The sequence below is a fragment of the Sebastes umbrosus genome, chromosome 21, assembly GCF_015220745.1.
Source record: "Sebastes umbrosus isolate fSebUmb1 chromosome 21, fSebUmb1.pri, whole genome shotgun sequence".
NCBI classification, from domain to species: Eukaryota; Metazoa; Chordata; class Actinopteri; order Perciformes; family Sebastidae; genus Sebastes; species Sebastes umbrosus.
The window spans coordinates 2,588,696-2,611,380 of NC_051289.1; the positions used below are offsets into that span (position 1 = coordinate 2,588,696).

A 22,685-nucleotide genomic window follows, 5' to 3' on the forward strand; every position below is an offset into this window, starting at 1 on the left:
GGGCATATTGTGAACAACTCAGTTTCTCAGTGCTCGTGCTCATACATTTGGGTATCTGGAGTGCCTACCAACCCACAAACTGTGAAATAAGACAACCCAGTCAGTTTTTTGTGGGCTGCATAGATCAGAAAACATGTGATTCAACAAGCCATTCACATTTGGCTCCCCTTCCTGACATGCAGGCTCATTAGAATATACCACCCACAGCTTGAGAAATGAAGCTTAAAGCTCAAGTTCAGACAGGAAGACCCTTTTTACACTCTCTCTCATTCACAACCTTTCTGTCTCTCTCTACTGGCTCCTACTCTATCAGCTGACTGTGGGTGTTTCACTCTTAGATAACCAAACAGATTCTACCACTCTCTCCATGAGGTAATCGTTGCAATCAAATTTTAAAAACCGTTCTCTTCTCTGCTGCGTCAGTTGTCATTTCAGTGCGACTTGATGCAACCCGCCTCCAGCCCATCACCTCCGGGCTTCATCATATTCTGTTCCCAGGCATGCTTCCTTCATTGGATCTTCAACTACTCCCTTCACCACCACCACCAGGGTCTAGACTCCAGGGGGAATATATCCTAATCCCATCACGGCATCACTACCCGCTTCGTCACGATGGGGTCTAATCGCCAAAGACTTTGCACTATTCTTCTATTATGTACCATGTAATAAATTAATGTTCATTCTAAACGAGGTATCTCCTGATTGAACTACCTTTGCAAAGGTGCGCCATATTTTTCTCGCAAGCCAATCAGAGCAGGGGATCTTAAAGAGACGGGCGCTAAAATGGAGCGTTTCAGACAGAGGGTAAAAAATAATGTGTTTTTTAAACATTAAAGCATGTAAACTTGTTCTAGTAGAACCCAGTGGGCAACTCTGGTTCTGAAAAGTGCTGCCAAAGCTGAAGTGCCTTAAACTTGCATTCTTTCTAACAGCCAGCAGGGGGCGACTCCTCTGGTTGCAAAAAGAAGTCTGATTGTATAGAAGTCTATGAGAAAATGAGCCTACTTCTCACTTGATTTATTACCTCAGTAAACATTGTAAACATGAGTTTATGGTCTCAATCGCTAGTTTCAAGTCTTCTTCAATACAGCATGATGTTCATTTAGTAAATTATGGTCCCATTTAGAGTCAGATAGACCATAAAGCAGGGGATGCTTTAGGGCGGGGCTAACTTGTGATTGACAGCTCGCTACCACGGCGCTGTCCGGTCTGGGAGTTGTCCGTGTTTCTGTCTTACAACTTTTACCCTTTCACAGTGTGTTTTCACTTCATGAAAGTTAATTATAACCTTTTTGGTCACCTAAAAATGTCAGTGTTCGGTTGCACTTAGCTCCAGCCTCTCGTGTCACTTCTGGTTGCAAAAAAACAAGATGGCAACGACCAAAATGCCAAACTCGAGGCTTCAAAACTGTAGTCCACAAACCAACGGGTGACGTCATGGTGACTACGTCCACTTCTTATATGGTAGAACCCAAATTATAAGTATGGATCTAAAAATGAGCATGATATGTTCCCTTTAGACAACGTCACTTTGTTCATACAACTGTAAGTGTGCATTCGTCCTGCTAGAGGAAGGCTTAAAAATTAAATAAAGGTTACACCTGCTCAACATCAGCCTTACTAGCGTTGTCATTGTGAGCATGTTTTCACGCTGATGTTAGCATCTAGCTCAAAGAGCTGCTATAAGTACAGCCTCACAGAGCTGCGTCAGCTAAACTGGTTTCCACACTGTATTGAATTAATAGTCAAGAAGGACATTATTAGAGTCACAGTGAAGGCGACTGTGAACCCCATTATTGACCGACAATACATAATGTTGCTCCCCAGGGGGGGAAAAAAAATACACAAATGTATTGAATAAATAATGAATGCTGGTCCAGACCATTAGAGTTTATGCAGTGTTCAGCAGGCCTTTGAGATCAGGTAATGAAACCAATTTTACTGACATTGTTCCAAATGAAACATGTAATGACATGTGCAGCAATAATAGGTTTTCCTGGCTGCAGGGGAGGTAAACACCAGGATGTCGAGTTTACGTTTCTGTCAGCTTCACGTGGGAGTCGATGTGTGTCGGATTTTCAGGGTCTCGCAACAGGCCAACAACCAACCGCTCGCTTTGCCTCTCAGATTGCTTCGCTTTCTTTCTCCTCATCCTCCATGGAGAGATGTGCACAGAAAAAAGCCCACACAATGTGCAGCCTTCAAAGGGAAAAGAAAAGCCCGCTTTTGTGCATTGTTTGAAACAGAGACAGTCGAAAAAGCTTTTTGCAATTTGAAACAACCCCGTTTTTAAAGTGATTTCTTGCTGATGGAGGGACGAGAGCTTCTCTGAAGCTAATGTATGGCGAGGGAGGCCAGATGGGATGAGGAAAGTCGCGGCACTGGAGCGCAACACATGATTTCCCCTCAGATTCCTCAGTTTTTTAGATGGACAGGGCGGTTTGGACGGTCTCAGAGCTCATATCTCGCAGACTCCTTCCTCACGCTGCCGCTCCATCTTCATGACGCCTGCATTATGGGTAAATGTGAGAGGCTTCAGCGTGATTGGCTCCCAGGGGGGATTTACAGTATCACAGGCACATATATTTCATATAGAACGGCATAAACAGTCGGGGTCTCTGTGGGTAAAGCATCCTGCAGTGATGATTTCCCTTCATGGGGTCGGGGTGTGAGTTGATGTATTCCGATGCGTGAACACCAGAATGTCCTCTGAAGGATAGGAAGATGAAGAAAATCCTCAGAAGGAAGGACGTTTTACAGCTTCTTACTTCATGGAGTTGAGCATCAGCGCTGCGTTTATGAGCTTGGAAAATAAAAACGAACAGCACGGACAAACAAAAATGGATGTTTTGGTCATTTCAGTAGCATCTTTTAAAGAGTAGGTTCACCCAGACCACAATAAAAAACACATTGTCTCACTTATCACCCCTAGTAATACAGCATCTAGTCATAGCATCAACAACTATTGTCAATGTAAAGATACAGAGGAGTAATGTGTACCTGAGCAGAGAATGAAGTCCCTCTCATAAACTTCCATTCATGATGGGTGTGAAACTAAAAGTCAACGTTTGATTATTTTAATCATGATGTTTAAGTCGTTTTGTTGTGTTTTTTTTTACCTCCGCCAAGGCCAAGAACAAAGTGGTAGATGATGGAATGAGAGACAACGTAGTGTAACGTTGTAGAGACATAACAAGGCTGCTGTATGAGAGAGGCATCCGCAGATATGTTACACGGAAACACATCGTGTTAATAATAATCCCACCACCTCACGGTACCGCCAGCTGTGATCTGTGATCTGTTTTTAAAGTGTGTTTGCACATTTTCTATTTTTAACTTTACCTTTTTATCTTTTAATCTTTCCAAATAAACCTGTAAAAAGATCCATCTGTCGCCTGTTCTCTCTGTCGTAAAGTACCAAACCCAGTCCCAGTTCATTACATTATCCAGCAATTACCAAACTAAATGAAATATAATCTCATTTTATTACATTTGGACAAGCTCTTACATTATCCAACAGTTGCCACATGCCCAGCAGAAAAACTTTAGTAGGTCGACTATATGAAGCAAATCTTCAGAGAGTGAAATATACATTTCAGTCAGGCACCTTGGCGGAGGTCTGCGCTCTCCGAGTGCCATTCTAGTTTGTTTTGTTATGTTTCAATTTACAACGTTAACCATGTGTTTAAAATTGTTTAAAAAGTGTGACTTTAATCCACAAGAAAATGTAATTGAGAACGCAGTTAAGTTGTAGCCTGTATGTTCACATATATGTGGGATCTTTATGTGTCATTGTGTATCTGAATGTCTCTTTTAAAGGCTTATGTTTGCATCTATTCGTGTGTATCTTTAAACACTTCCCTCTACATCGTGTCTGAGTGTGTTGGTGTCAGTGCGTGTCTCTGTGCAGGCGTCTGTGTGGGTGTGCGTAGAGCTGCTTGAGATGCCTATAAAAGCTGTGGGAGGTTAAGAGCATCCATTCTGCCTCCTTAACTGTTTGCAGTGATTCTGTCAAGCTGTCAAGTTGCTTCTTGTTTTTTCTTTTCCTGGAGAACACAGCGGAGAGCGTGCCACAAGGTTCAAGTGTTTTGAAATGCTCATCGTCAACCGACGTCTCTAAGACGACTAAGTGGTATCAGGACACAAGATTACGTTGAGAGGACTGATCCTTTTATAGAGAAATAACCCTGAGTTTAAAAGTGTAGCAAGAGATTATTACCTGTATAGCATTTCTACAGGTTGTTTCAACAGAGGATATAAGGTATGGAGGATGGAACCTGCCAAAATAATAAATAAATAAATAAATATTTAAATAAATGACTCGATAAATAAATTAATATGCCTTTAAATGTACCAAAAATAATATTTGAAATAAAGTAGAATAAAATAGGCATTCATTAATTGATCAAATTTGACATAAATTGATGTAAGATTTCTGTTTTAATTTGCTTCTTTATTTATTTACCTTTGTATTAATTCCCCTATTTATCCTCTCTTCTATTTAATTTCCCCTTTTACATATTTATTAATTTATTATTTATTTAAAATTAATTTATTCATTATTACATTTATTTATTTATTCATTTTTATTAGCTTTTAAATATATTTATTTATTTAATATTTATTGAAAATTATTTTTTTCCATTATTACATTTATTTATTTATATATGTGTTTATTTAATTCTGCGTTATTTTCCCTTTGCATTTCCCCCCGATTTATTTCCCCAAATTTATATATTTCTGTATTTTTTTCTTTATACTTTTCTTTTTACATTTCTTTATGCCTTTCTTCTTTTTACATGAGCACTGGTTCAGTCTTTGTGAAGGTCTCTGTGTCCACATTTTCAGCTCCTCACTCCTTCAGCCGAAGACAAACGCCCGGCCGGTGTCCCGACAGTCTGCGGCTCCTGAAGGACATGATGGATGCCTCTTTGAAGGGTCCCTTCTGTCATCCAGACGCCCAATTAGAGGCCGGCTACGGCTGGCCACTCTGGACGGAGAGGTATAGGAGGGCAGCATCAGTCACTCACTGGACCACACTGACTTTTTGGCAGTCCGGCCCATCGGTCACCTGACGCAGTAACAAAAGCAGCTCTGTGAGGCCGGTGGACGCTGTCGTCCTCTCCGGAGTACATGCCAATGCAAAACACAAAAAACTGGTACATTTATTAGGAAAAGAGTGCAGCATTTGCACAAAAGCTTGTGTCTGCATGTGGGCATTTTTCAGCAGAGAGGTGGCACTAACATCGGCAGGGTTGGGGGTTTGATTTCCACTGCATCCCCCCCCTCCCCTCCATGCTCAGGTGTATGCACTCAATTAAGCAATAACACAGTCAAGGTCGCGCTGTGCTGCGGTTTATTGGCAGCAACGAGCTGCAGCTGGAGGAGATGTAGATCAGGCAGCAGCCACACTGAAACACGACCTTGACGGTGTTATTGCTTTTACACAACGCTGCCTGCATTTACACAGCAGCTCCAATGTGATGAGTGGTTGTTTTTTAATACAGCAAAAGTATGTTGACGTCTGAATTTTACAACCGTGTGCGATTATTGAGCATGTGATTCTAAATCCGTGGGTATTAATCTGTTGCTATAACAGTCAGGCTTTCCTCCAACACTCAAACAGCGAGGTTAGGTAATAATAAGGCCCGGCCGCCCAGTCGGTGTTCCAGTTCATCCCGAAGGTGTTGGATGTGGTTGAGGTCGAGTTTCAGGGAAAACACATTTCTTATGGAGCTGTTTTTGTGCATGAGAGCATTGTGATGTTACGAAAGGAAAGGGACAAACACAAGCGGATGCTACAAAGATGGAAGCAGTAACCAGGGGTGTCATCAGTGGGTTTTCTTATTAGATGTACCTTCATTGGAACTAAAAGCACCCAAACCATGGAAAAATAAACTCATACTAAAAATACACGAGTGTGCACGAGTATACTATATACTTATGGTCACGAAGATAACTCAAAATGTTATCCAAACATTACCTGGTCTTTTGGTTTCCCAAGATATTCCTGTCTCGCCAGCATTCACATTAATTATAATTCCCTGCAGCTGTGGGAGGTTTCTGTGAATTGCATTGTTGAAAAATAGCATGCAACAACAGCAAACGGTCTGTATACTGTCATTTTTTGAGGTCGCCTAATTGTTCTTTATTCAAAATCTGCCCAGAATATGCATGTACAGAATTGGCCAACAGTTAAGCAGCACTCAGAGCAGCTGAATTAGAAAAAATAGAGGATGAATATCATCAAGTATATCAAGTTTTTACAGCTGTGACATCACATAAGGAGGAACACATCATAGATATTAAAACAGTTTTAAAGCATTATTACTGTTCATTCATTTCTTGCATTAAAAGGTCACTGTTCATTTGACTCATTTGTCCTTGAATGAACTAACAGAGAGTTTGTGTGTCCAGAAAAAAGGCCTATAATGAACTAAAACAACAACAATGGAGAGCATGCAAAACATGAAACATGCAAAAACACTAGCATGGTCCTCTAAAGGAATAGTTCAACATTTTCATCCCCTAAAATCACAAATTACCAAAATAAGACAACTTAAAAACTACATCAAATATAGGTTTTCCAACCCAGTCGCCAGAAAAAAATTTAGGCATTGGATGTTTTTGCAAACCACTGCGAAGTCGAATGTTGACGTTTCTGAACCAAAAATAAGTTTAATAAATGTTTCATATCAGCCTCGTATCACACTTGCATGCTTAAATAATAATAATGCAGCTGTTCAACAATGACGTAAGTTTAATCAGATTCCTTCTCCTCTGGATTACGTCACCGTCTTGACATGAGCCGGAAATGAGGACTCAGAAACAACATTTTGTTTCAGACCGTTATTATTATTTTCAAAACATTCACAACAAGTGTTTCCCGAGAAGGTCAAATTGAAAAGCCGGCGATGCATGGCTGCTCACGAGCTCCACGCGTAAATGTCAAGAGTGCATGCTTTTGCCCCCCCCCCTCCTCGTTGGGATGATTCACACTATCATGCAGCTCTTTGCTGGAGGAGCGGTGGCCTCTTAGCCCCACTCAGATACACCAGAGAGCATCAGAACAACAACACAGAAAAACCCTGTCCGCCCCGTCCTCTGCGACACAAACAGAAAAGCGGAGCGTGGCCTTGCCGGATATTGAGTCAGTGTACTGTGAAAAGGAATATGGTGTAAGGTCGCCAGGCGTCATGGACTGTAATGGCTGCGAGCCCGGAGGGAAACAGACGCCTGGCAAAGTTCAGCGTGTCCACTTGTTAGCTGTAAAACAGGTCCATCACAGCAGCCCCTCGCTGCAGGCTCAGCACTTCTCCAGTGCCGAGGTGACGCTACATAGATCAGCTCATGCTCTGCGCTCTTAATACCTGGGGCTTTTTACACTTTAATGTCTTTCACTTGACAAATGACCTGTGTTTATAAAGTGCACCCTGCAGGCCTCGGGACTCGTTGGAGCAGCCAGCGGCAGTGAACCCTGAGAGAACGCTCCGGGTTTTTTACAGGAAGTGAAAGGAGGATTTAATGGAGCGGGGTTTATATCAGAGGGTGGTGTTGATGGTGTGCTGGCAAAGCAGGAGGCGGTGCTGGTCTTTCTAATGCTTGTTACATCCTAATGCCAACATGTAAGGTTTAAGTGAGCTCCCTGCTACAAATGTCCTCCTCAAAAGATAAACCTTTTTCACCTTGTATTCTGTAGCAAAAAAACGCAGCAGTGTGGACTTAGACATAACATTTTTCTAATTCTAGATTGGCATGGCAAATACATTTTAAGAGAAACGTACAGTAAGGATGCCCTAAATTACGTAAGCTTGTGGTCTCTGGGGTAAATGTTAAAAAAGCAAAAGTTGACATGAAGGGCGTGAATTCATCTTTTTGTCCAATATTTAACCAAAGCAACAATCTTTCCCGAACATTAACTAGTGTTTTTGTTGAACCCAACCACATGCAGTTTTGCAGCATTTCTTAAATGGAAGTGAACTTCCTCCTCCTGGCAGCAAGTATGTTTCCTTCAATGCATATCTGGCAAAACATTATTATTATACTTTTGAGTTGCTTTTGTAGAGTTTATGCCAAAGAATATGTCAAGTATATCCTGCTTAATCTGCTAAATGTTGACATATCGTCATCGAAATGTCATCGAAACATCAGTTTTGTGTAACATAGATGTCTAAATGAACAACTAAAGCAACCAACCATCTTTTTACCTTCTGTACTTAAGTTATGGCACTTCCGGAATTTATTTTAACCCAAACCACAATCTTTTCCTAAACCTAACTAAGTAGTTTTATTTTCCATTTCGTGCGTTTTCCTACGAATGTCAAGATCTGAAAAATATCGGACAAAAAAAGTCTGAAAAAAAGATCTGAGAAATGGCGGACAAAAATGTCTGAAAAAAAAGATGTGATAAAATGTCCGAAACAAAAGATCTGAAAAATGTCGGACAAAAAAGTCTAAAAAAAAAAATCTGAAAAAAGTCTGAAAAAAAGATCTGAAAAATGCCGGACAAAAAAAGTCTGAAAAAAAAAAGATCTGAAAAATGTCCGAAAAAAAAGATCTGAAAAACGTCGGACAAAAAAGTCTGAAAAAAAGATCTGAAAAAATGTCCGAAACAAAAGTCTGAAAAAAGTCTGAAAAAAAAGATCTGAAAAATGCCGGACAAAAAAAGATCTAAAAAATGGCGGACAAAAAATGTCTGAAACAAAAAGTCTGAAAAATGTCAGACAAAAAAGTCTGAAAAAAAACCAAAACTTTTTTTGATCACATTCATAGGAAAACACATGAAAAACACGTTGTTGAAAATCGTGAATTTCGTGAGATACGTGATGTTGTATCAGGTCGTGTATTAGTGTTACAGAGTTTGAGCTGTGCATTTAGTTGAACTCTCCTTTCTTTTGTTGCACACTTTCCGTACAGGAGAATTTGAATGCATGAATTATAAAACAAATAATGGTGTTTTTTTTTTCTTAACTGAAGTGGCAGAAATGGGCTTCCATACATGACAAACATTCACATGTTCAGCAGCAGACAGTAAATGGACAGTAAATGAACAGCCTCACAGATAAAGAGAGCTCTCTGAAAAGGATTTTCAGCCGCCCGGCTCCGCCGTGGGAATAATCGTCCACACGATTAATGTCACAATATTTACTTGTTGAGCAGCTCGTGCTCACATGAGACACTGTGAATATAGCAGAGCACTGAGTTGTTTTCCTGGGTTGAGTTCTTGGCAGCGCTGCAGCCCCACCCGGAGGTAATCAGCACGCCGTTTGGGACTTTTCAGTCTAAGCTGTGCAGAGGGATGGGCCTGTACTCAGGGCGTTTTACCCAAACAAACACAGCGGGGGAATGCCGACGACGACCAGATTCAGGAAGAGGGAAATTGCAAACACATGTAGCAGGGGGAGGGAGTGGGGGCCCTCGGAGGGCATGAAGGAACGCCGTGTTCCCCTACAGGCCTAATTGCCAGAAACATGCACCAGATGTGGCTATCAGAGCCTGAGCGTTCATTTGCAGAAAAAAGGGATTACAGGATAGCAAACAATAACATGCAGGATGGAGCAATGAGCTAATCCTGGTTATGTAACGTGGTGGTGAGGGTACTGCAGGAGGAGAAACACCCACCTGAGGCTGCAGATACCTCTGTTATACCCATCTCCTCTGCAGCTTTAAGAGCTCATCATGATACTGTGACACAAGAGGGTTTGCTGCTTCCTGTCTCTCACAATTTTATCTCCTACACTTTCATTCATGTTTTTGAAAACATTAAAGGAATAGTTCAACCCAGATCAAAGTAAATTGTATATAGTACTCACCTCCCGGCTCTCTATGGCGATAAGGAGATCAGAGCACCCAAAAAATGAAAGCATATTAATGCAAGAGACTTCAACGAAAGCTTTCCGATGATTCATGTGCAGCGTGTTCACAACAAATTCCTTCACGGGAGGGTAATCTAAAAAAACTTTGTTGGTTTAATTTAGCGAGAATAGTTTCCATGAGCTCACAACTTGGAAAATGCTGCACAGGAATTTTCACAATGTTTTTCGGACGTTTCATAACCTTATTTGCTGTATTTCGTCTTTTAGTCTGTTTGCACTTTCATTTTACAGGCGCTCCGCTCTCCTTAACACCATTGGATAAAAATATCTTTCTGTGATCATACAGAACCAAAAAAGGTGAGTTTCTTTGTAAACTATTCCTTTAAAATTGTATGTGCAGCACATTGGAACTGCCTCAGTGTATAAATTGTGCATATCTTCTTGCATGAACACATGAATGACAGAAATTACACCTTGGTACGACTCTAGGTGGCTTTTAGATACTGTATATACTGTATATATAATGGTTTAAATTGTTACCTTTACTAGAGTAATTCTGAGATTGAAATGCCCTGATTTTGACAGCGGTGCACAGCGCAGCGCTAAACCTACTTTACGTTGTTTCGGCAGGACAGAGCCATAGTTACTAAAGACATTGAGGTCATGTATATTCATATTTTTGAGGAAATTAGGAATCTTTTTTTAGAGAGCATATTTCTTCATTATTTTTATTGTTGATTTTATTTTAAATACCGTATAAAACATACCGTATAAAAAAGACGTATAAATACCGTGACATTCCACGTGTCATGAGGACGCATTTTAGCCTTTTCGCATGTCACGCAAATTTCCACAGTTAGGTTCAAGCAAGAAAACAATTTAGTTAGGGAAAGGGAAAACATAATGGTTGGGTTTAAAATAAATAAATAAACTAAGTAAAACAGGTACAGAAACACGTCACAAACGTCAACACTCGCTTTTTATACTACGTCACTAACTCTTACCGTATAGCATTTATACACAGATGCGTTTACCTTGCAGTCAGTACGAGATACAAATGTCCAGCAACACGTGTCAACATCCGCTTGTTGCATGCATACAATCTTTTCAAAATAAACAACAACAACTTAGTTAGGTTTAGGAAAAGATTGTGGTTTGGGTTAAAATAACTACGGAAGTTACGTGACAAATAAATCAACGTTGACTTCTGGTTGAAAGTCCGGTGTTTTTGGTTCCAACTCGACCTCCTCCTTCTGCAGCATTTGTCGCTCTTTATACTTCCTGATTCACAATTATGTGGATTTCATATATGATTTTGTGGGATATATATATATACAAATTACAGTGCATTCTTTTTCGTAGGTATTGCTACAAACGCCTGAATGGACGTGTGATTGTGTGAATCAAACCTGTAGCTTCAGTGTATTTATTGACTTGATTCCCTGCAGCCTTCATACTGTCAGATACCACAGTGTCCTCTTTCTTCTCCCGTGTGATAAATCCTGTTATATTTCCACCAAAGATGATGAGACTGAAGCACAGATGGTGTGAAAGCTTCTACCATGTGGACCGCTAAGAGAATTGCACAGAAAACTCTTCCCAGACTTCTACTGTCCCAAAAGTTTCATGCTGTGAACAATCGTGCCAGCGTCGATATACTTTCCAACAACGCTTTTCACAACCTAATTAAATCTGTGATACTCAAACACACAAATGATTTATCTCCCAGCTGATGTAAAGCTTTAAAGTGAAGCTGATTGTCGAGATAACCTCTATGAATTTAACGCTTATCCCTTTAACTGTGATGAATAAACCTCAATATGTGAAGAAAAACTTGATTTCCCTCCTGCTCCTTTTTTTTAGGAGCCTGTTAACACAAGATATGGAGCTTCTTTCCCCCCCCCTCGAGGCAGGCTCAGATAATCCCTAGTGGGATAGGAAATATCTGACCCAGTCGCTGATTTCTGGAGACCCCACTGCGCCGCTATCATGGATTAGTGGAGCTGAATTGGAATCAGAGGTGGATGGAGGAGATGGAGCTGATGTGCAGCGGCGCCATCCAGGTGTGAAAGTGCACAAATTTACTGTCATGGTTTGATTCATCTCAAAATGCATGAAATTTCTCCCTGGATATCGCCTCATAACAAGGTCATTAGACCTCTGGGCGCTGCGGGAGGCTGTGAAGAAATTTCCAAAACCCTCCGGGATGCAGTGTGTGTGTGTGTGTGTGTGTGTGTGTGTGTGGGCTGTTTCTGTATACACAATATATAATATATTCATCCATCTCCACTTAGTATTACAATTGAAGGTCAGTCTTCTGAAATAAGAAGCGGTCAGCCTCAAAATTCAATTTCTGCTTCATTTCCAGGCCGCGACAGAGACGTTAATACAGCCTCCTATATATATTCAGTTCACTTTATACACTGCACACGGGCGCCAGTTAACATGTAGCCACCACCGACTCCCCCCAAAGATATAGCGTCCCAACTTTGCACCGTGCCAACTAAATTAGTGAGAGATCATTGATCACCCCCACAGCCGGGGAAAAGATGAGAGAATTAATTAGACAGAGAGGCGGTGAGGAAGATGAGTGGAGAAGGAGGAGAGATAAGAGGGGAGAGGATATTTTGGCGCAGAGACAAAGATGGAGAGACAAAGTGAGACAGAATGAGTGGAACTGTGTAGTGAAGCGTGGAGGAAGTGTGTGTGTGTGTCTGCAGAGTGAGATACAGCCGGCTGCTGAGAGACAGTGTGTGGATTTACAGCTTTTTAAAGGAGTCCCGCTTGTCGGACGCCTAATAGTGTAACTGTGAGCTGCTTGGTCCAGTGTTGTCTTTACCAAAGTGGTAGAAGGACGAGATCAGACAACATTTATGTCCTTAAATATGCAGAGAGTGTCAGAATACAGATTGAATCCCGACCAATCATCGCTATGCTATCTTTTCCTCAACCTGCGTTATGAGTGTTTGGACAGGAGAGAACAGAGAGAGACTTTCGGCAAAGAGTATAAAGCAAAGAAACGAAACTGTGGTGTTTTTTTTGCTGCTGCCGCCATTTTGGACTGAAAACGCTTATTATAATTATTTGTTTAAAGCTGAAGTAGACGAGATTGGAGCAAACATGATTAAAAAAAGTCGCTATATTGTGACAGTAGTGCATGAAACAGGTAACCTGAAAAAAATCATGTTCCTCTGTGTCCTCCGGTGCTCCTAACGGCATCTGCAAGATTTCACAAACCGGACGAAAACAAGCAGTAAGAGCTGATCTGAGGTCTGCTGTCCAGCTGCCGTCTATGAGAGCCGGCTGTCAATCACTCGCGAACTCCGACCAAACGGTCAAACTAGGCACCGCTGATCAAATATGAATCAATATTCTGTTATGTTAATGCCTATTTCTCTCCTCAGATGTTTTCAGAATCATCTTGTAGTGCACGGTTTAGCTGAAAAATTAGAAAGTTTCTGGTCACATGACCGGAGCACAGCCAATAGGAACGCTCTCTCAATGAAATGACCTGTGATTGGTAAACGTCTGCCATCACGGGCTAGATTTATTAAAGCCTGAAAACAGAGCCATGAGGAGGTGCAGAAGTCTAGTTATCTCTCAGAACACTTGAATTACAATATGCTGAAAGGTTATTATGGAATTTTTGACCAATGATGCCAAAAATATACTGCTTACTGCAGCTTTAATTGTTCAACACAGGCCACTTCGGTAGAATATGTTTTACTTTTGTACGGCACATTTTAGGCGGACGTTTTAAGCGTAGCTTTGCTGCTGGGTGTTGATGTTGCAATGGAACAAACTATTGACTTTCACTTCTTGGCAATATACATTCTTTGCTTTCGGTATCGGGAATGTCAATAGACCTTTTTTCACAGCAGCCATTCTAACATGTCATTGCATGGTAAACACAGGTGTAATTAATAACATTAATGAGGTGTGACAGGGCCCTGGTGTTTGTTCATGCTATAGCACACTGGAATGGTTGAACTAAATAGAATGGGATCATAATTAATTTAATCAATTACACCTGTGTTTACCGTGCAATGGTACCCTGCAAGAAATTCCTCAGTGTGCTATATTGACCCAGAATGAGTTCGCAGCTGCAAAATCTGTTGTTCTTCCGACATCCAGCGCCGTCATTTGACGTTACAGTGACGTAGTTGGAGGTATGTAAGTTGTTATGTTGTTTCTTGCCATTTGCTTTCATGTTTGGGTCCAATCCTGCATTTCCTGAGTTGTGACAGTCTGATGTTTTTGGATTAATATCACTGATGCATTCATGCGTATGTTGAATTATATGGAAAAATGCAGTAGCTGCTCTTAAAATGGACGTTTTCATTCTCAGCTCTCGAACTGAACGTATAACAGTAACTCTCTAGTCCGTTAAGAGCACAGGGCTCTCTCTCGTATAAGGTTGTATATCCTATCACTTGAAATGTGCAGCATGCATATTTAAGTAGCGTTAAAATCATCGGTTCTTTCTGCTTTGTGGCCAAAAGCTGCTCACTCTGAAAACATCACTGCAAATTAACTTTAAGGAAAACTGTGAACCGCAGACGGACACAGATTGTAAATGTATGAGATATATTTTATTCATCTTTTATTTAAATGTGGGAAGAAGCTACATATTCAAAGAGATTCGGGTACTAATTTGCACCCCGCCAGCTTTAGCTGAGGTGTGTGTGTGTGTGTGTGTTTGATCTGACCTCTACTGAAATATCATTTCAACTCGGCTTCAAAGACAAAGAAGAAGCCGTCCTGCTGGTTTAAACTACATCAGAGAGAGAGAGAGTGTTACTGAGCAAATACACCAAACTTTACAAGGATGTAATTAAAGGGATTGTTCTAAATGCTAACGAATAATCAGACAAGGAGATGTTGATTTATCTGTAATCCTCCGTATTCAAAGAGATTCAGAGCAGTTTAATTCCCTTTTCCCACTTCCTATTTACCGAGGAAGTAAGTCAACTTTATTCATACAGAACTTTTAAGTTAAACAGATGGACAAAATGACAAAATATAGAATAATAAGTTCATATAAAAGCCAAAGAAAACATTTATATTTAAACAAGACTAGAAGAAGAAGAAGAAGTCAACCTCTGATGTGTTTACCTCGCGGCGAGGCAACCGCAGGAGCTGCACTTTAAACTGATTGTTGCTTCTGAGCTCCGTCTCAGCTTCTATAGATTCACAGACTCCAGGAGAGCCGGTCAGTCAGAGCCCCCCCCTTTTATTTATTTTATTTTTTTTACCCGCGATAAACTCAATCTCACGTCAGAGTGTATCCAATTATACAGCATCGCCGGCCGCTTTCAGAACGAGGTCACCTTACCTCCTATCTCCTCCTCATCGAGCGGAGGTTGAAAGGGGGATTTGATTGGGTGATAGCGGGTGAGGCGGGAGGTGGAGGGTGAAGGAGCGGGGGGGGGGGGTAAGCCTGTGTCAGCTAAATTTCCCCCTTTTGCATCTTTTTGGAGAGAAATGCTTCGGAGGTAAAGAAAAGGCCAGGAGAGTCTTGGTTGCCAACTGGAGTGTGAAGGGAAGTCGGTGGTCAGTTGAGGGATGCGTCAGCAGATGCCTTATCGCTGTTCAGCCCGCATGTGTGTGTTTTCCACTTAATAATACACTAACTATAGCAACCAGTGACCCCATCAACAACAGGCTATTATCTAGAGCTAGTGTCTTCTTATAAAGGGTCATCTCTGAGGAGTGATGATTTAGTAAGACATTACTCTTTATCCTCTTATCCTGGGCTGAAGGTGATGGAAAGTACTTTTCTCCTTGCAGGGCTGAGACCTGGCAGCAGGTTAGTCAGGAGAGAAAAGGTCTGTGATTGTCTTATAGGAAAATCTTTTGCACGTTCAATGTGTATTTTTCCAATAATCACCTCTGGCGGCCACAGTGCCTGCTATTCAGTAGAAGTTATGTGGCCTTGCTTTTAGTTAGAAGAGCAGAAATCTTCACAATGAGCTTTTATTTTGAATTATAAAGGAGTCCTTTCGGATGATACCTTGTTCATTTAATCAAGTCGTAATGTAAAATGTGCTGTAGTCACTGATATGAGAGTACAACTTGGAAACTTCTGTTTGCAAAACAATAAACGTCCACAGTACCACTTTGTACACGTAGCTTCTATACACGTTCATTAGTCAGCAGCACACGTCTTTGAGTTCTGGTTTGTTCCAGTACGACGGAGTGGCCACATTGAGGAAAAAAAAGTCATAGGGTTTACGAGAAAAAAGTTGTAATATTATAAGAATAAAGTCACAACTTTACGAGAAAAAAAAGGTGCAATATTATGAAAATAAAGTCAGAAGTTTACATGAAAGTCGTAATATTATGAGTCATAACTTTTTTCGTTGGTTGCTGGTATGTTTTCCTAAAAAATGTGTTTTTCCATCAAAATTTTAGATTTTAAGTCTCTAATATTATGCTTTTTTTGTCATTATATTACGACTTTTTTTCTTAAAAAGTTACGACTTTTTTCTCGTTACGTTATGACTTTATTCTGGTAAACTTACGATTTTTTTTCTTGAAAGTTACGACTTTATTCTCGTAATTTTGCGACTTTTTTTTGTTGAAATAAATTAGTATGACTTTAATTCTCATTAAATTATTATTTTTTGTCTCGTAAAATTATGACTTTATTCTCGTAAACTAATTACTTTTTTTCTCGTAAAGTTATGACAATTTTTCTTGTAAAATTATGACTTTATTCTCGTAAAATTATGACTTTATTCTCGTAAACTTACGACTTTTTTTCTCGTAAACTTATGACTTTTTTTCTCGTAAAGTTATGACTTTATTCTCGAAATCTCAGATTTTTCTTTTCCTCTATGGGGCCCTAATACTCTGTCCTAGATTTAAGTCTTGTGATATTATGCTTTTTTTCCTCATAATATTACAACTTTTTTTCTCCTAAACTTATGAGTTACTTCTCATTAACCTACGACTTTTTTTCTCGAAAGGTTATGACTTTATCCTTGTAAAGTTATGATTTTATTCTTGTAAACTTACGACTTTTTTCTCGTAAAGTTATGACTTTATTCTCGAAATCTCTGATTTTTCCCCCTCAATGTGACCCTATAATACTCCGTCGTAGTTCCAGAGGTACAACATGTTTAAAAGGTTTGTTGTTGTGGGAAAACCCCGTCTCTCCTCTCTGATGTCTGATAACAACATGAGTGTGCTGCCTTACAGCTCAGATCATAAAACAAAGAGCACCAGTGATTCTCACAAGGTCAGCCTCTGCCCTCGAGCCCCGCCGACTGTAAATCACTCTCCATATGAGCGTCGGCCAAATGCTTAAAATGTAAATGTCCTCATCATGGTGGCTGAACCCGGTGCCAGGCCTGCGGGGTCCTATCAGTCTGCGGGCCGAGGCAGCGCCGGGGTGGAATTGGCAGGGAGCAGATGGGGGACGGAGCAGATCCCCTCTGATGAGCCACTGAGAGAGGTTCACTGATTACACTCGTTTAACGGATGACTTTAATTTCAGTCTGCTGGATTCAGGAACCACGACCGATCCTGGACTTTGTACAGTTACTCTTTTTTTTGTGTGCAGCTGCCTGACGTTACCTCTGTGTCCTTTTTCATCTCTTCAACTCTTCACACTGCTGACCTCAAGCTGTTTTATAACGTTTTGCTGGAAAGTATGAAGACGAATCTTCATTTGTTTTCTGTGGTTGTTTTTATGGGAATCTTTCAGATCAATTTGAGGAGTCCCTCAGTGGTTTGCATGTTCCTTGTTTTATTGTAAGTGTGTCATGCAGTGTGGGACTTGACTTGGTCTCAACCCCTTTAAGTCTTGGTCTTGTCTCGGTTTGATACACTCTTGGTCGGTTAAGTTGTCTTGACTACAACACTGGTTTGAGTCAAAATATAATATGCAAAATGTGACTGTGCTTCTGTTTTGTGCTGTTGCAGGTGACACATGATGAACAACTGATGTGGATTTGACCTTGTCGTTAGTAACATGATGTAACCTACTTTTCAGTTTTCCAACCTGAGAATCTCCCCGACAGCCTTCTGCAGAGACAATACAGAGACTCTTTTGTCTTTCCTTCCCAGACTTCCCAGCGGCTCACCCGAGTGGAAACAGAAAACATCTTCTGAACAAAACTTTTGAACAAACTTCAGCGAACAACTGACAAATTGCTCAACTTTTTTTTTTTTTTTTTATCATGCTGGTTGCCCTGGGAACAAGGCCTGTGTGCTCACTTTCCACTCGACATACATTACACTTCCACTTGACGTACATACTTTACATTACAAGAGACACGAGGAGGGTTGCGTGGGAGAGACATCATGTGAGAGAGAGACGGATAAAGCTCTTTCCCGGAGAACCTCGGGAGTACACATCACTTCTTTTGAGGATGCTGCTTGTCACTGCGCATCACCCAGACATCCGAGCAGCAACTACAATAGGCAATTAGGAGCTCCCATGGAAGCACAGGAAACACTATATAATGGGGGGAAAACGGGGGGAGAGGGGTGAGACGGGGATGTTGCATCCTTTGAAGGTTCTGATCCCAGCAGGAGAAAAATCACAATCACCTTTATTTACTCGCTGCACACTTGAGGAATTTCTCTTTGTGCCGTCTGCGCTTATGAACGCAATTACACAACAGTCACACACTGATGCTTCAAATTGTGCAGAAGAAGAAGAAGAAGAAGAAGAAAACACTCCCCTCCTCCCCCAATTACTCTCTCTCCAGCCCGAAGTGGTACCAGGTGGTTGATGTTTTGTGATGTAAAAGTCGACAGGAGCGGTGAAAATTTCCACAGAAGTGTGCCAGCTTTCATCTCAGCGCCTCCGTCCCATTTGCTCCGTTCGACGGCTGACCTCATTCTTCAGGAATGTGAGTGCTCTCTCTGTGTTTTTTATTATTATCACTCATTCATACGAGGCAACGAGGGAAGTGCATCGTGGGAGAAAAGGCAACCGCAGCTGTCGTCCTTGTGCATCCGTCAGCGGTTCCAGGTTGACGGCTGGAGAAGGCCTTCGCCCCGTGATTGACGGGATGAACACTGACACACTGTCTGTCTTTGTCTGGTCACATATACAGTACATGTGTGAAGGAAAACTTCAAGTTTATTTATTCATACAGGTGCAGGTACACACTTGAATATATCAGGAAAACTCTGGTTTATTACAACTTGGAAAATTAAATTAAATTAAATTAATAATAAAATAAGTTTATTCACTTTCCTGCCAAGAATTTGCATGAAAAGCAAAAAGAGCCAGAGCAACACAACCTCCTCTCCACGCCCAATAAATAGGGTCAGAGCAACACATCCTCTCCACGCCCAATAAGTAGAGCCAGAGCAACACAACCTCCTCTCCACGCCCAATAGGTAGAGCCAGAGCAACACAACCTCCTCTCCATGCCCAATAGGTAGAGCCAGAGCAACACAACCTCCTCTCCACGCCCAATAGGTAGAGCCAGAGCAACACAACCTCCTCTCCACGCCCAATAGGTAGAGCCAGAGCAACACGACCTCCTCTCCACGCCCAATAGGTAGAGCCAGAGCAACACGACCTCCTCTCCACGCCCAATAGATAGAGCCAGAGCAACACGACCTCCTCTCCACGCCCAATAGATAGGGTCAGAGCAACACAACCTCCTCTCCACGCCCAATAGGTAGAGCCAGAGCAACACAACCTCCTCTCCACACCTAATAGATAGAGCCAGAGCAACACGACCTCCTCTCCACACCCAATAGATAGGGTCAGAGCAAAACAACCTCCTCTCCACGCCCAATAGATAGGGTCAGAGCAACACGACCTCCTCTCCACCATGGAACCTATAGAGAGAGGACCAGATTTTTGTTTTGAATTCACAGTTGCTTAATAAAATAAATGTATGTTTCCCAAAGTTGCACAGCAAAATTAATCTGCTCATCTTTAAGAAATACGTGAATGCATGTTACGAGCTGAAATTGACACGTGTTACTGGACAATCCACCTCTCTGCAGCAGAAAACTTGCGAACTGCGTGAGATGAACAACATTGGAGAGGAGAATGTGAAGATAATGAAGCTACCATGAGACAGACACGCTGATAATACACAGAAAAGATAAAAATATTTCACAGCACAGACACAGAGCAGCTCTGCAGGCTGAGGCACAATGAACACATGAGAATAATGATAATAATAATAACAGGAACACGGCGTCTCGTTCTGTCTTCCTACACTAAAGGTACATTTTTCTGTCAGCACTAAAGGAACGAATGACATTCTCCTCTATTCATTCATATCAGATACAACATCAGAGGTGGGTGGAAAACAGGCAGGAACACAAAGACATGTGGTGTCCTACAACATGTCCAGAGCCGCACATACTGTATGCCAGATGAATAACCTGACCTGTTCTAAAAAAATAACAATATGTGGCATGCCTGGCTGAGACATGTAGTGATGCACAAAATCACACATATGCATGCATGAAAAACATGGCATGACACTGAAGAGCAATGTCATTTTGTGACAGCAATTACTCACAACATCTCACAACATTATGCTGATTATAGATGTATTGCGGCATCATTGTGGGAGAAGGCCAAAGGTACAGTAGTCTGAAATGAACAGAAAAGTAAAGAAGCTTTTTGGTTGAGTTTCAGAATTTTCTGATTCAGATTACACATAAAACCATTTTTATTTTATGAATAAACACGGTAGCTAGTTTCTGAGTGGCTCGCTAAAGGTTCAAAGAATATGTGCATAAATTTGATAACACAAAGTCTCTTTGTAAACCTTTTAAAATTTAATTTATTTGTGTGAGATTCACACAAGTTCACGCCAGAGGGGAGAATTATTCAGTTTTCTTTCCTGAGAATTAAAAGTAGAATTAAAACTAGGCCTATTAAACCACAAATGTTGTTACGGTGTGCTTGTTATTTTATTATTTTCATTCTTTAAAAGTCACCAGAATGCACAAAACAATGTCTCTGAAACTCAAATTTCTCCCGCTTTGGTTTTGAAATCCTCCCTATTTTTACGAGTCTCAAGGTTGGCAGGTATGGTTAGAGCTTACTTCTGTTTTCATGAGTTTGCCAATATTTATATTACAATTTCCACAGCAGTAGATCCAAAATAGGTCTGTTGAAACTCCTGCATACCAGAAGTTTTCTTGCGCCAAGCTCCTCGTCTCCTCCGAGACGTATTTAAGGGACTAGAACGTCCTCCATGATGATCAATATCTGCTGGGTCACGGGCTGGTAGGATGGAGGAGCAAGGCCGGAATAGAAAGCACCCTAACAGCTACCACCGAGACTACCTGAAGCTGTTATTGATCAAACTCCAACCTGATCTCACAAATAATTCAGTCAACATAGCTTCAAACTGCTCGCTGAGGTTACAGCAGGGTTAAATCTCCTGCACACAAGACAAAAAGCTTTTAAACTGTCCCTCAGAAGACGTTTCTAGTTGCTCTGCTCTGTTGTGACTCCGTAACTGTGTGAGTCAAACCTGCTCAGAGGTTTTAAACATGCTCCTGTAGCTGTCAGATGTGCTGTTGCAGGGTTATTGATCAAGAGAAACGAAGACTGAAGGTTGCATCCTGCCCGCCTGTGTGTTTATTTAGCCTACAGTGAGGAGGAGAGAAAGTGTCCTCCGAATGCCAATTAAGCCGGTGATGGTCAGATCATTGTCACGCCGCGCTGATGACTGGCAGGCCTGACAAGCTGGCCGAGCGGAGCATGATGTGGCTCCTTTAATTAATTGCCAGCGGGCTCGGCTACACGTGGGCGGACGGAGCGAATATGGATGCCGACGACGGAGAGCTTTGAGAAACAAAGGGTGAGAGGCTTCGCTGCGCTCCAACAGAATGAAGTGAACGTTTTGTTTTTTATTTGTTCCGAGCGATTGATCTCACAAAGCACAATTTGTTGGTTTCTGCAGAGCAATTTGTCTGAGAGTGAGGAACAAAATGTTCAGCGTTTACATGTTCTGTGTGTCCTGCTCTGTCGACTCTAGTCTGCCCGGTGTCGGACGTTTTTCGGACGATTCAGTATGTTGAATCGGCGACGGTGAGAGAAATCCCTCTGATTGGATGTTCAACTTAAAGAGGAGAGAAGTGAGGAAAGCCGAGTTGTGAAGTCCACCTATAAGCGACTTTGGGTTGTTTTCCTGAGAAGACGTTTACAAATATTGGTAGTCACGGGATGCGTTATTTTGGGGCTTGTACTCCTGTCTCTCTCCTCTATATCGGTTCAGTTTGTCCTGTTGCAGGATCCGTACGCAACCCCGATCTGTGAGCCACCGCCACCGCCGCCGAGTGTTGTTGTTGTGAGACAAATATTCATGGGGTTGAGGGAGTTTAGCTCACAATGTCAGGTACTAAGTGTGCAAAAAGTACAACAAAGAATGTGAAAAAGAGAGTGGACTTTAAGATCGGATTCGCCCTCATGTGGGGAACGATTAGAAGGCCATTTAGAAGGCCGTTGACACGAAAAATGTAAAGTTACAAGCTAAATATCCGCCGTCCTCGGTCTTCTGGTTTCCCTTTTTGAATGATGAATACAGACTAACGCCTCCTGCTGGTGTGGAGAGGTATTGCCGCAGAACGTACGTGCTAACTGGCCGTCAGCTGTAGTCTTTGCGGTGTGTTCAGCTTCAGTCAAAGGCGACGTGAGGCCACGCAACAGTCCACCTTCATCGCCGCTATACTCCTTGATGTCAGCTTGGTGTGTCTGGGCCTTCAGCTTTAATCTCCCTGGGAAAGTGTCTGTATTTGAACCCCTCTGGTGGGCGTGTCCCACAGGGCTGCAGAGAGAAAGTCACCATTAGCATTTCAGACGCTCATCTATCCATTTCCATTAACTCAATCTTGTATCCCAAAAACCTCCCCGTGCAGGAGCCTGCA

The 22,685-nt window shown here is 41.6% G+C and overlaps 1 long non-coding RNA gene across 1 annotated transcript in view; it reads right to left on the bottom strand.

Moving 5' to 3' along the window:
* The window catches only part of LOC119480967, a 23,648-nt gene extending 3,007 nt beyond the window's left edge, over positions 1 to 20,641 (bottom strand). Inside the window, exons 1-2 of the long non-coding RNA XR_005205040.1 lie at positions 20,337 to 20,641; positions 600 to 602 (exon numbers count right to left, since the gene is read on the bottom strand). This is a non-coding gene — a long non-coding RNA (uncharacterized LOC119480967). The remainder of the gene's footprint in view (positions 1 to 599; positions 603 to 20,336) is intronic.
* Between the last annotated feature and the right edge of the window lie 2,044 nt (positions 20,642 to 22,685).